Genomic DNA, 15,300 nt, shown 5'->3' with positions numbered 1-15,300 from the left:
AAAGCGCTCTCCTCAGTGTCTCGATTGGCAGGCCCGGAGAGAAGCTAAGAACCAAATGAACCATGGAGATATAGTTCCAGCTCTGTACAAGTTTCCTCTGGTTCAAGGCAGACTCATTTTCTTAGTTTGTACAGCAATGAAATGGTCATGATCGAAGTTGTTTTTATTTTGTATCTCAATCCTGAAGGATGCAATTCCTACACTTGCCAAGAATGTTTGCATTTGTTTTAAATTATTTCACACCTTTTACAAAATGGCAATAACTTTAACACCTTTTATTTTCAGAGAAAATAATTCGAGAATGAATCTGAGAATGATATATAAGCCTAGAGTTTTAACTCAGTGAAGCAATATGATTCTGACAGTTCTTTATTGTTTTTCACATTGTGCTAGGTTCCTAGTAAAAAGGCAAGATGAATCTTATTGCTTTCAAAAACCTGACAATATGGTATGTAGCATAGAATGAACATACGTAGAACAATATCCAATAACACAGATGAAAGTGCCAAAGCCATTGCCAAACAGAGTGGTGCAGATTATAAGACCATTTTCTTGGTAGGTGTTATGGGCTGAATGCTGGTATCCTCTAACATTCATAGGTTATAATCTAATCCCCAATGTGATGGTAACAGTATCTGGGGGTGAGAACTTTGGGAAGTAACTAGGCATCAGGGTGGACCCCTCCTAAATGAGATTAATGTCCTTATAAGAAAAGGCCAGAGAGCTAGCTCACTCTCTTTCAACATGTGAGGACAGAAGAAGCCCAGAATCTGTAACTGAAAGAGGACCCTCACTTGAACCCAATCATGCTGACGCTGTGATCTTGGACTTTCAGGCTCCAGAACTGTGAGAAACAAATTTACGTTGCTTATAAGCCACCCATGTCATGACACTTTGTTATAATGGCCTGAATGAAGATAATAGGTATAAAAGAGAATTGATAAAGAGGAAATTCAGGAAAACAATTAGAAGTGAAATGCAAATAACAAGAGGGTAATCCTGGAGTGGAAAAGTGTCTGTGTCTGGTAGATTTGAATAGTTTAGAAATTCCAAGCCCGTGCAAAATAGGAGTTACCAATAATAATGGTTGCATCATTACAAGGTGTACCCAAAAGACAATTAAGAGTAAATCTGTGTTTGTCAATGGGGAGGCTGAGAGTGGGCAATGTTAAATAATCTGCCCATGGTCACTCAGCCACCAAGTAAGAGAGCAGGGAATCAAGCTCACATCGAAGAGCTCTAAAGTTATTCCCCCGCCTCCTCATAGCTTCACTTAATAACTATTTCCTGCTTTGGTTGACTTTACAAAGATGACCATACATTTGAGAGAAAAAGGGGAAGCTATAAATCCTTACATATGAACAAATGGCATCGATGAAGATCATCCACTGCCAACTAGGTATGTTCATCTTCTGTCTATACATCTTCATTCCCAGACGCTTACCAGACATACAGTGCCTTATGAGAAGTACACTTGGAGGTCAGTTTTTTGGAGTAAATTGATTGAAGTCTTATGATTCTAGAAAGTTCCTGTATTTTAAAGGAATTCCCCCCAAAAATAGTACAATGAAATGAATCACTAATAGTGGAATTTCAGGTACTCAGGTACCTGATAATAAAAACTATTTCAAAACAACGTAACTTTCCTGGGACCTGTCAAATCACAATTTTCATATGAGATGTGGCCAGTTGGGTATGTAAAGACAATTGGTCAGCTATTGTGATGGTTAATATTGAGTGTCAACTTGTTTGGATTGAAGGATGCAAAATATTGTTCCTGGGTGCATCCGTGAGGGTTGTATTTGTTTTCATGATGTGATAAAGACATATCTGAGACTGGGCAATTTACAAAACAAAGAGGTTTAATGGACTCACAGTTCCACATGGCTGGGGAGGCCTCACAATCATGGTGGAAGGTGAAAGGCACATCTCACATGGTGGCAGATAAGAGAAGAGAGCTTGTGCAGGGAAATTCTCATTTTGAAAACCATCAGATCTCATGAGACTTACTATCATGAGAACAGCATGGGAAAGACCTGCCCCCATGATTCAGTTACCTCCCACTGGGTCCCTCCCACAACACATGGGAATTCAAGATAAGATTTGGGTGAGGACACTAGAACCCAATCATGTTGATGCTGGAAGAGGCAGACCCACCCTCAATCTGAGTGGGCGCCATCAATGCTAGTGCATCTAGAATAAAGTAGACAGAAGAAAGTGGAATGAGCAGACTTGCCGAGTCTTCTGGTCATGATTTTTCTCCCATCCTTGATGCTTTTTGCCCTTGAACATCAGACTCCAAGTTCTTCAGCTTTTGATCTCTCGGACTTACAGCAGTGCTTTGCCAGGGGCCCTCAGGCCTTCAGCCACAGACTGAAGGCAGCACTGTTGGCTTCTCTACTTTTGAGGTTTTCGGACTCAGACCGGCTTTCCTGCTCCTCAGCTTACAGGTAGCCTGTTGTAGGACTTCACCCTGTAATTGTGAGTCAATTCTCCTAGTAAATTCCCCTTCATATATACATATATCTATTCATTCTTACCACTAGAGAACCCTGACGAATATAGATTTCTAGATGTACAGATGAATTGAGAGGCAAACACTCTGAATTAACAAGGCAGAAATGAAAAAGATGTTCTGCCCAAGATCTTCAGCACTGCCCAGACCTCTGTTAGAATTTCTTATCCAATTCAAAACTTATCAACCTAAGAAAAATGTAAAAAATTTGTAAAGCATTCAGAAGAGACAAAAGACTAAAGCAAAACTATATGTTCAAATACTTAACACTACCGAAATGTAAAGTGTTTCAGTAAAATGATATATGTCCTCAACTCACACAAATTCAGAAATGTCTAATATACACACATATAGGAAGTGAATATCAGATGTCTGTGTACTATTTTGTATAAAGTTTAAGTTAAAACTCATTTCCATCCCAAATATGTGTGATATGTAAAATAATATTCTACATGTTTAATTTTTGGAGGTCATTTTAGATTTTATTTTTATTTGCAAAAAAAGATGACTACAGACAAAATTAATGGAAAAAGCCAAAAATTAGTACCAAAAGAGGAAACGAGGATAGGAAAAAACATGAACACATAGAAACATGTAAAAATACTCAAGCCAGGCTCGGAGAACCAGCATCCCTGACAGCAAGTGTTGTCAAACATCCAAGTGGGTTGCTAAGGAAGGTTAGGGAATCTCCCTTTCCCAGAAGTCTTTAAAAATAGGATAACATCTGTTTGGATGGGATAATGGTGGCAGTGCTTGACTTGGCAGCTTCTTAAGCAAACCTATAGTTGGGTAATTCTACCATTTCTATTTCTGATTGTAAAAAGTAACAAATAACTTCAGTTCACCTAGAAAAATGGGGCTTATAATGACTTGTAATATTAATTGTCTTGTCTGATAAAACTATTTTCATTGTTATTTGTAGTGCAAAGTTAGATAATTGAGTTTTTCAGAGAATACTTGAAATTGCAGCAAAGGCTCAAACTTTCCTTACCTATTTGTAGCATTTCCTCCAAAATATGAGAAAACCAGAGCTGTACTGAGATTATCCTTCCAAGAAAGTTGCAAAGCATTGTACATAATCCTATATTTAATTTCTAACTTCAACTGAGTAATATCTGTATCGAGTGGGGCAGAGGTTACAGGAAGGCTAGATTATATAAACCCTATTAAAAATTGGAGTCTGCCAGACCAATAACCCAAGGGGTAAAATTTATATATCTGGCCCTTGGAGAGAATTTAGACTGTGATCCAGATATATCTGTACTGCTCTCACCATCACCAAATTTTGCTTTCTACTCTACTATGGGACTGTTTTTCCCCATTCCATTTCACTACACATGTATTTGTTAAGCTCCTACTTTTGGTCAGGTATGGAGAGAAAAAGCCTAGTGCCCCTGCCCTTGTGGAACACACAACCTAAAAAAGGCATGGGTGGCTCCAAGTGTTGTAGGGTCTTATGCTAGTATAATTTTTGGCACGCATTTTAAGAAAAAGAATACACAATTACAAATGCAGAATTACTAACAAAAGGGAATATTTATTGCATAGATAAAACTAATCACAACAAATTACAAGTTTTAACATTCTGACAAATGCCAGAAACATCACAAAATGTCATAAAAAAACTATATTACTTTGTATTAATTAACGGACTGATCGCATCTATAATTCTACTTGGTTGCATATTGTTGACCACATGAAAAGAATTTTTTATATCTTTTCTATGGAAAGAAAACAATGATAATTCATTCTTTTGGTATGATTGATTGAAATTTGTTTTCTTTCTCGTTCACAACTCTTTCATAAATATAAGTAAGCTTTCAGGATGTTGTCAACTACAGGAAAATTTCAATCAAATTTCTTTGATATATGCACTGCAGGAGCTGTAAGATTTCAGGGCATTGCTAATTTCCCTGTATGTAAATAATTTTACATGATGATACTTATTAATCAGCTTGTCACTGGTGTCCTCGTTAATGGTATAGTGTGAGTTTGATTTTATCTCTGTCAATGTTAGGATTGTGTATCAAATTTGAAAGAAATTTAAATATTTTTCCAGAGAGTTCATGTGATTCAGTCCTCTGCATTAAATGGCTATCAAAGAATAAAAAGCCCATTCAATACTCCTCTCTTCCTGTTAATGAATTATTGCTCTTTGTATTATCTAAAAAATATTTGTTACAATTTACTTCTTGATGTCAGAGCGATTTCTATTTGACTTTATCTCTCAATTTTTTTCACATTCTAACAAATTTCATCTGGATTTTCTCCCAGTTCCTTAATACATTAAGTCATAGATGACAAAAGAGTTACTCTTCATAAATGTCTATATCAAAAGTCATTGATTTCTCAGGGTTTTTTAATTGAAAACTTCCAAAATGTCTATGCAAATTCCAGGTAAAATGAAGTATTTATATCTTATTAATTTTTTGAGTAATCTGTTCACATCTTGTTTGTGTTTCTCTTCCATGCCTTTAAAAATATATTTCAGAGTCATTAAACTGCATGGTACAATGTTTTAAGACTTGAACAGCTTTAGTGTGGGCACACCAAACCATGTTGTTACCTTTAGACTCTGAAAAGAAATACTCTTGTTGGCATTTAGCATTCAGTAAAATGTACATATCATAGTGTTTAGCACAATGAGTTTTGAATAAACTCATGTACCCACCACCCAAAACAAATAGAGAGCATTTCCACCACCCAGAAAGTTCCCTTTCCCATCCATACTCCTTTCTTCATCCATCCTCACCCCCCAGAGCAACCTTTTCTAATTCTGTCACCATAATACATTTTACCTACTCTCAGACATCATGTCAGTGGAATCACTCAGGGTGTAATCTTTTGTGTCTGTCTTATTTTGCTTAACATGATTTTGAGAATCAACCACACTGTTGCATGTATGGATAGTTTGCTCTATTATGCAGTGTAGGTAAACCAAACCATGTTGCTACCTTTAGACTCCTAAAAGAGATACTCTGTGGGCATTTACTATGGTAAACTGTATAAATATACCATCATATATTTTTTCATCCTCCTATTGATGGAATTTGGGTTCTTTCCAGTTGGGGCTATTATTAATAAGGATGCTTTGAATATTCTTATGTAAGTCTTTGCATGGACATGTGTTTTCATTTCTTTTGGCTAACTATCTGAGAATACAACTGTTCAGTAATAGGGGTAGATGTTTGTTTAACTTTACTGGAAACATGGTATATTTATTTTAAGTACTCCCTCTACAAGGAAAACACAAAAGCAAAACATGTAATTGTTGACAATACCGAAGTGGCCCAAGAATTAGGGTTCCTCAAAGGGAGCCTTCATCCCTCTGTATTGATCATCCATCACTCTTCACTAGGCATCATTCTTTGGTCAGCTAGGCAGAACGACTTGCTGTTCCCTGAGTTGTGATACAGTTTCTTTCCGCGAGTCTCTCTACAAGGTACTTCCTCTGACTGGCTGCTCCTCTCTCATCCTTTACCTGCCCTATCCATTCTTAAAGACTGGATTTAATCATTTTCATCTCTGGAAGGCCTTTCATATCACCCTTCCCAAACCCCCATCACTACTGTCAAGGCTGAACTAAGTGTCTCTTCTCTGTGCTTCCACAGAAACTCAGGTTTTCCTCTGTAATTGCTAGTCTATTTGTCTATCTCCACTACTAGACTATAAGCTCTCTATGGATGAAGTCCTGATCACTGTTAGAATCTAATGCCTAGCAGAGTCCTTGACCAAGAATAGGTGCCTGACAAGTATCAGTTGAATCCATGAATAAATAATTACGCAGGTTTGATGTTGTTGGCATTGGGGGAAATTTGTTTATACTTTATGATTTTAAGGTAGAAATAGGTTGTTAGTTGTATGAGTCTGGAGGTCAGGTATTGGGCTTAAGGGCAGGAGGAGGAAAAGACGTATGGATATGGGAGCTCCCCTTACTTTCAGTCACCTTGTATATAGGTAAGAACTGAAAGTTTGAGATTCAATATAAATACTTGGGGAAAGTTTCCAGTTTTGAGAGACAATGAGAGAAGGGGCAATTGCAGCAGATTGTGGTATAAATGAAAAGATAAGGGGAGAAATGCAAACTGTTTAGACAGGTAATTCAAGAATTTTGGTGTTGAGATTCCAAGTAGAGCAATGAAGATATGCCCCAACAGACAGATGAGATTGGATCTTGTTGATTCTTTCACTTTTATTTTTGTTAGTTTAAGAAAGAAAAGACAACTGAGACTATTTTCAAATAGAAGGACCAGTGTCACTGGACAGAGGAAATTATGTGACAGATATGAGAAGATACAAATGAGACAAATTTAGTTCATATAAAGTTTTTGCTGAGGTCTCACACCACCAAGTCATGATATGGGTTGGTTGGTTGGTTGGCTTCATGAATAGAAATTGCCTGACACCACATTTTCACTTCAAGGCATTGATTAAGTTTGGGGTCAAAAGTACTCAGGTGACTCAAAGCAGAAGCCTTTATCCATAATCCAGAACTGAGTGAAGGCTGCATGAGAAGTTTGAATTTCCAACAGGAACTTCATGTGTTTGTTTCACTTCTTGTGTTGCGGATCTTATAGTACTAACAGAGGCCGTTTTATAATGGGTTCAAGGTAGTAATAACATTTGGAGCTGGAAATAAGCTTAAAGATGATCTTGCCCAGTATCTAGGAGACTTTATGTCATGGTTGGGACATTGCTTAGACATCATCTCTTCTAGGAATCCTTCCTCGGGTTGTAAATAAACACATTTTTAAAAAAATGTTACAGGTAACTCTTCTATCCTCTTGGAGTTTTTATAATGCTTATGATTATTAAATGTTAAAGCCTCTGAGAGGTTCTACAGTAAATAAACCAATGTAATTCTGATTCACAAAATAGTTTTCCATCATATTTGAACCTGAAGACCATCATACTTTTATTTTGTGGACACTTTCATGCATTAAAAAAGAGTCTTTTGAGAATCACTAAACTAATCCATTCAGACAGAGTCTCAGTCAATATTTTTATCTCCTTATTTCATGTATTTAAACTTAATAGCTGAAAACAATTTCATTATCTTTGTTGACTGGGATGATCTGGGCAATTCTCCTGTTCCACATAATGCTAGCTGGACCTGCAGTTAGCTATGGCCTGAATGAGGCCTCTGCACAGATGCTGGAATGCTGAGTTCTGTCCTGGATGCTGGCATGGCTGGCTTCTCCCTCCCCATCTAGTCTCAGGCCTCTAGCTCTTCACCTGTGTTTACCACATTATCCCTCCTTATGGTGTCTTCATAAGGCACACAGACCATTTAGATAGTCAGGGTAACTAAAAGTACAAAATCAGAAACTTCTGAGACTTTCTTAAGGTTTATACCCAGAACTGGAATAGCAACCCTTCTATCACATTGTATTAGATAAAGCAGTCACAGGGCCAGCCCAGATTCAAAAGGAGCAAAAAATAAACTCTACCTTTCCATCAGGTGGTGCACAGGGAAAGAGAGATGACAAAGAATTTTCAGTAATACTTAATCCACGACACCTCTCATGGGCTTTTAGCACACTGTGGGATAAAGAACCTGTTCCCTGACACTGTAAAATTCCCCAGGTAACTAAATCCCCAAGCTTCTTGGCATCACAGAGATGGCTGGGTCCATTGATATCTTCCCTAATATCCGGGATCAATGTGTTAGGCGAATGGCCAATAGGACTTAGATCCAAACACATTAAATCAGGGAAACGGGCTGGGCGAGTTGCCTCACTTGTAATCCTAGCACTTTGGGAGGCTGAGGACGGCAGATTGCTTGCACCCAGGAGTTCAAGACCAGACTGGGCAACATGGCAAAACCTTGTCTCTAAAAAAAATACCAAAAAAAATTAGCCAAACATGGTGGCATGTGCCTGTAGTCCCAGATACTCAAGAGGTTGAGGTGGGAAAATCACTTGAGCCCAGGAGATTGTGGTGAGCCGTAACTGCACCACTGCACTCAGTCTGAGTGACAGAGCAAGACCCTGTCTCAAAAAAAAAAAAAAAAAAAAAATTAGGAAATGCTGAAAGACTGACACTAGTTCTAATGGTCTAAACCAGAGGTGAGCAAACTACATTCTGTAGGCCAAATCCACCTACTGCTGGGTTTTGAAAACAACATTTTGCTGGAACGCCGTCACACCAATGCATTTGTCTATTGCCTATGGCTGCATTTGTGCTACAGAGTCAGAGTTGAACAGTTGTGACTAACACCATCTGGCTTGCAAACCTAAAATATTGACCATCTGGCCCTTTACATTAAAAGTTTGCCAACCCCTGTTCTAGATTATACAAGCATTCCAAAATGATGCCCACTTTATTGTGAGATGACTCTATCTATGCATTAAGAAATGTGGAATATAAGCAAGCTGTAAAACAGTTTTGATGGAGATAAAAAATTGTTGGATTGTTGCATGTATCAAGAATATATTCTTTCTTATTGCTGATTGTATTCTATTTGATTTTTATAAGTGAAGCTACTATGAACATCTACGTACAGGTCTTTGAATAAATATATGCATTTATTTATTTTTTATTTAAGAGTTAAATGGCTAGATCATGTGGTCAGGATATCTTTAACTTTTTAAAAAAAGACTGCCAACATGTTTTCCAAACTTTCTTATTAGCCATTGAAGAGAGCTCCTGTTCTACTACACCTGTGCACTCGCTATAGTCAGTCCTTTACTTTTAGCCCCTGTAATAGGTATGTAGTAAAATCACATTGTAGTTTTAACTTGCATTTTTCTAATGACTGATGATGTTAATCATCTTTTCATAGGCTTATATGCCATCCACTTTTTTTTTGATGAAGTTTCTGTGGAGATTTTTTTGCCCATTTTCAAAAATTGAGGGTTTCTTTTTGTTGAGTTTTGAGAATTCTTTATATATTTTGGGTAGAAGTTGTTTATCAGATGTGTATATTGTATTTTTTTCTAGTCTATGATTTGTCTTTCAATCTCTTTTAAAGAGAAGTTTTCAATTTTTATGAAGTTCAGTATATCAATTTTTTTCTTATTTCTTTTTTTTTTTGAGATGGAGTTTCACTCTTGTTGCCCAGGCTGGAGTGCAATGGCATTATCCTGGCTCACTATAACCTCGGCCTCCTGGGTTCAAGCAATTCTCCTGCCTCAGCCTCCTAAGTAGCTGGGATTATAGGCACCCACCACTACGCCTGGCTAATTTTTCTATTTTTAGTAGAGACGGGGTTTCATCATGTTGGCCAGGCTGGTCTCAAACTCCCGACCTCAGGTGATCCACCCTCCTCGGCCCCCCAAAGTGCTGGAATAACAGGCATGAGCCACCATACCCGGCCCATTTTTTTCTTTTATGGATAGTACTTTTGGTGTCATATAAGAAATCTCTGCTTGATCTAAGGTCACAAACATTTCTGCTTATATTTTCTTCAAGAGGCGTGATTGTTTTCAGTTTTACATTTAGGTCAATAATCAATTTTGAGTTAATTTATTTAATAAGGCACAAGATATGGATTCAAGCTTTTTCGTATATGGGTATCCAATTATTCTAATATAATTTATTGAAAAAACTCTCCTTCCTCCATTAAACTGCATTTGCCCTTTTGTCAAAGATCAGTTGTCGTTACTTTTGTACCCGGACTCTCTGTTCTGTTCCATAGATTTGTCTGTCTTAATGCCAGTACTGCAGTATTCTGATTACTGTAAATGGTGACATCAGAAAATATTAGTTCTCTATTTTTTCCTTTTTCAAAGCTGTTGCAGGCATTCTATCTCCTTTTTATTTCCATACTAATTGTAGAGTCAGTTTGTCAGTTTCTGCCTGTAGATTTGGTGAACAAATCCCAAACACTCCAATGACTTGCTACCTTATGCAGCTGCCCCTCTCTGACTAAGGTTGTTCTCGGCCTGTAGACGCATGCTCAATCCACATGCTGGCAGGCTAGAAGTGCCTAGGAATGAATACCCGCAGTAGCAACTATCAACCACTGAGAGATGTGGATTGGAAAATAAATATTCCAACTTTCTTGTCCCTCTGGAACTATTCTGAGGTGTGACTTAGACAGGGTCTCTGAGAATTCCCAGCAGAACCAAGCTTCAATTGCCCACTCATTAACATATTAACACGTCTTTTATTTACATTTCTACCTTGATTTTCTCACTTCTCCACTATCTCACTGTATTAGTTCATTTTCACGCTGCTGATAAAGACATACCCAAAACTGGGAATGAAAAGAGGTTTAACTGGATTTACATTTCCACACAGCTGGGGAGGCCTCAGGATCAAGGCGGGAGGTGAAAGGTTCTTCTTACATAGTGACAGCAAGAGAAAAATTAGGAAGAAGCAAAAGTGGAAACCCCTGATTAACTCATTAGATCTCTTGAGACTTGTTCACTATCATGAGAATAGAAAGGGAAAGACCAGCCCCCATGATTCAGTTACATCCCCCTGGCTCACTCCCACAACACATGGGATTCTGGGAGATACGATTCAAGTTGAGATTTAGGTGGGGACGCAGCCAAACTATATCACTCACTGTGTTTCTTAAGACCATTTGAACTCAAATTCATATCTCAGGGTCTGGTGTTTTTTTTTTTTTTTTACCTAATCTAAGATTGTTGGTACCAGGAATGGTTCTAGAAGGAAGAACCTAGGAATGAAACTCTACAATGAAATAATGAACCTGAACTCCTTCTAATACCAGAAGACTCAAAATATTCTCATAGCTCCCCAGTTATATTGAGGACAAAATAGAAGACAGACAATAAATGGAATCTTGGACCAAATCCATCTCACAGAGGGTTCACAGACTCAACCTGTTCATATTATTCCAGTCTCTGAGTGTATAACCAAGATGGACATACTTACATGCTCACAGAACCCTCCTTTTGGTTTCCTGACTTGCGAGGTAAGTGATATACTAATAGGAAAGGGCAAGTGGAAGCCATGAAACTACTGCTTTCTCTGTAACCAGCCAAGACAGCAAATTGGAAGCATACCACAAATTAGGCAGCAGGCAGTTATTAACAATACTCTCAGAGACTTACAGGATACGTAGGTAATGTTTTCCATTATGTCTCTATTTAACTCATCATTACAGCTTCTTTTAAAAAGAAAAACAGATGGAGGTGGAATATGGTGGATTATAATGGACTACTGTGAATGTAGCCACGGGAGGCCTCAGCCACAACTGCCACGCTATATGTATGTGGCATACATATATGCCTAAAACAGATTAATACAGCCTCTCACACTTGACATTCAGATACTGATCTGGCCAATGCCTTTGGTATCCTCATCAGAAAAGATGATTCATAGCAGGTTGCATTCACCTGAAGTTGTGGCCCCATACTTATTTTATTTTATTTTATTTTTTAGGTTTCCTTTTTTTTTTTTTTTCTAGTTTCATATTCTCAGTTCCTCTACTCCTGTGATCACTTCCCAAATGCACAACTTGCACCCAAATCCTTATTTCACAGTTTGCTTGAGGGGGAATCCAAACTAAAATACTAATTAATTACCTTAGTGAAATCCTTTGGTGTATATAAATATATAAAATTATATCAACAATTTCAATAAATCTAAAGAAATTAAACCCATCTTTCTGATTGAATTTTAAAGAAGTTATACAAACAGCCAACGAACATATGAAAAAATGCTCAACATCACTAATCATCAGAGAAACGCAAATCAAAACCGCGATGAGATACCACTTTACTCCTGCAAGAATGGTCATAATTAAAAAGTCAAGAAACAATAGATGTTGGCATGGATGCAGTAAAAAGGGAACACTTTTACACTGCTGGTGGGAATGGAAATTAGTACAACTGCTATGAAAAACAGTATGGAGGTTCCTTGAAGAACTGAAAGTAGATCTGCTGCTCAATCCAGCAATCCCACTAGTGGGTATCCACCCAAAGGAAAGAAAGTTATACATAAAAGATATATGCACACACATATTTATAGCAGCACAATTCGCAGTTGCAAAGATACGGAACTGACGTAAGTGCCCATCAACCAAGGAGTGGATAAAGAAAATGTGGTATACTTATACCTTAGAATACTACTCAGCCATAAAAAGGAACGAATAATGTCTTTTGCAATAACTTGGATGGAGCTGGAGGCCATTATTCTAAGGGAAGTAACTCAGAAATAGAAAACCAAATAAATACTGTATGTTCTCACTTATAAGTGGGAGCTAAGCTGTGAGAACACAAAGACATACAGAGTGATGTAATGGACTATGGGGACTTGTGGTGGGGAGATTGGGAGGAAGGTGAGAGATAAGAGACAGTATATTGGGTACAGTGTACACCGTTAGGGTGATGGGTGCACTAAAATCACAGAATATACCACTATAGAACTCGCTTTTGTAACCAAAACCAACTGTACCCTAAAAACTATTAAAATAAAAAAATTCCAGCTATGTGACTTTTATAAGAGACATACTAAAAGCATAGGCTATGTTATGTCAACCCACTTTGGCCATGTAGCAGCCACATAATCTCAGTCACATGCAATAATAGTTTCTTGCTCATGCATCTGTGGGTCAGCTTGGGTACAGCTGATTTTGCCCACTGGGGTTTGCTTCAAAATATAGGTTCACCCTTAGTCTGTTCCAAATATTTCTTATCTTCCTTGGACCAGTGGCTACTCAACGCAGGGTCTTATCATGGCAAAAGTCAGAAATACAAGATAATTTGTCCAACCTTTCAAGCAAGTTTAAAGCCACTAACTATCATCCCACCAATATTCTGTTGGCTAAAGCAAGTCACATAACAAGGGTTCACAAGATACCCAGAAGAGAGAACAAACTGGGAATAACAATGAAATCTATGTTGAAAATAATAGAATGGAACAAAATAAGACAAATGGTTACCAAAAGGAAGCTTGTGTGGCTGTATTAATGTTGGATAAAATGGATTTTTAAGACAAAAACACCATTGGAGTCAGAGATCTCTATGTATGTATTTATCTACCTATACACATCAATAAGCTATAAATATTCTAAACACCATGCACCTAATTTGATGGCCTCAAAATATATAAAGGAAGTAAACAATACTCCACCAAATAGTGAGAAATTTCATTAAATTGCCCTCATTTTTTGAAATGTTAATCCATCGATGCTAGGCAAGAACATAGAAGATCTCAATAACACAATTTAAAAACTTGACCTAATGGACATAGATGGAATTCTGTACCCAACAATTAGATAATGTAAACTACATTATGCTCAAGTACACATAGGAAACTTATAAATGTTGATCATGTATTTAGGCAAAATGTAAGCCTCAAAAATATTGTTAAATATGTATAATATAGACCACATTTTCTGACATCAACTCAATTAAGCTAATAGATAATAAGAAAAATATGAACTCCCCATATAGTTAAAACTTAAAAACATGCTCTTTAAATGACTCATGAGGTAAAGAAATCATAATGGAAATTTTAAAGTGAATGATAATGACAACATTACATATCAGAACTTGTAAGATCCAACCAGAACTAAGACCCAGCAATTCACTCCTAGGTGAGCACCAAAGAGGAACTCTTGCACATGTGCACCAGGGATGCAGAAGAAGATCTTTACAGCAATACTGTTTAAAAAATAGCAAAGACCTAGGAACAACCTACATGCCTGTTGTCAGCAGAACGTATAAATAAACTGGTGACTGTCAAACAATAAAATATTATACAGCATTCAAAATGAATGACCTTCAGCTTCACATCACAATATGAATGAATATTAACAATACAGAGGGCAAAAAACAAATTGATGATAACTAGTTAGACAGATATATAAAATAAATTCCCAAAGATACATACAAATACACTTTTCATAAACTTTGAAACACTAAAACTAAATGTGATACTTCTAGGACTATAGATATTTCATATAGATATGAAATAGAACTATGTAAATAAAAAAGGAAGGAAATGATTAGTTATGATTCAGGATAGTGGTTACCTTGGGTGGAGACAGACAGGAACTGACTTTAGGTCCATGCAAGAGGACCTCTGGGCTCTTCTCTGCAGGCCCAAATCTGATCGTCTTCTAACTATGCCCCTCCCCTTAAGGAAAGGAGTCTGTAGCATGAAAGGGATGTTCTCACACAAAGCCTACAGCACCCCCTTCTAGATCATGCTGTGAATACCCGGAAGTCAGGACTTCCCTGTCCCTACAGTGAGAGCCTCTCTCAGTGACTGTGTGGACCTCTAGCCCAGGTCTATTATTCCAAGCGCAGATCATGATTCTGTGTGAACTCAGGCCTATGGAGTGGCTAAGGATGCTGTTTACCAGTATGTGGACTGACCTTTGGGCCGAGTATCCATGTCTGTGCTCAAAGGACAAGCTGCCGAAGACCATCTCTCCTCACACTACTGTCGCAGTCCAATGTAGCTAAAACCTAATAATTAAAAATTCTAGCCTAGCCTTACAGGCTGGTATGAATATATTTAGTGCAATGGAAGCATAGTATGCATTTTATTTAATAGTCTTAGCTAGAGTGATAGCTTTTCAATATTTAAATATATAGCCTGTGGGCCTTTTCCTCCAGGCCCCATAAATGTTTACAAGCATGGCAGAGGGATAGAACTGGGGAGCACCAAATAGGCAGATATAACTGACTTTCAAAGTTCTAGCCCCTAGAAATTTAGCAAAATGGCATCTTGGCTGGATCAGACACGTGTGGATTGTTCATGGTAATGATTGGCTTGAGTGTATCTGTTGGGAGCAATGGCAAACGATAACTAGAGAGGGAAGCAAGGGCCAGATCATACAGGGGCTTATAAGTTATACT

This window comes from Sapajus apella, unplaced genomic scaffold (assembly GCF_009761245.1).
Source record: "Sapajus apella isolate SASKATOON/1434 unplaced genomic scaffold, GSC_monkey_1.0 scaffold6, whole genome shotgun sequence".
Taxonomy (NCBI): Eukaryota; Metazoa; Chordata; class Mammalia; order Primates; family Cebidae; genus Sapajus; species Sapajus apella.
The sequence above is the reverse complement of the archived record's forward strand: the minus strand, read 5'-3'. Positions refer to the sequence as shown.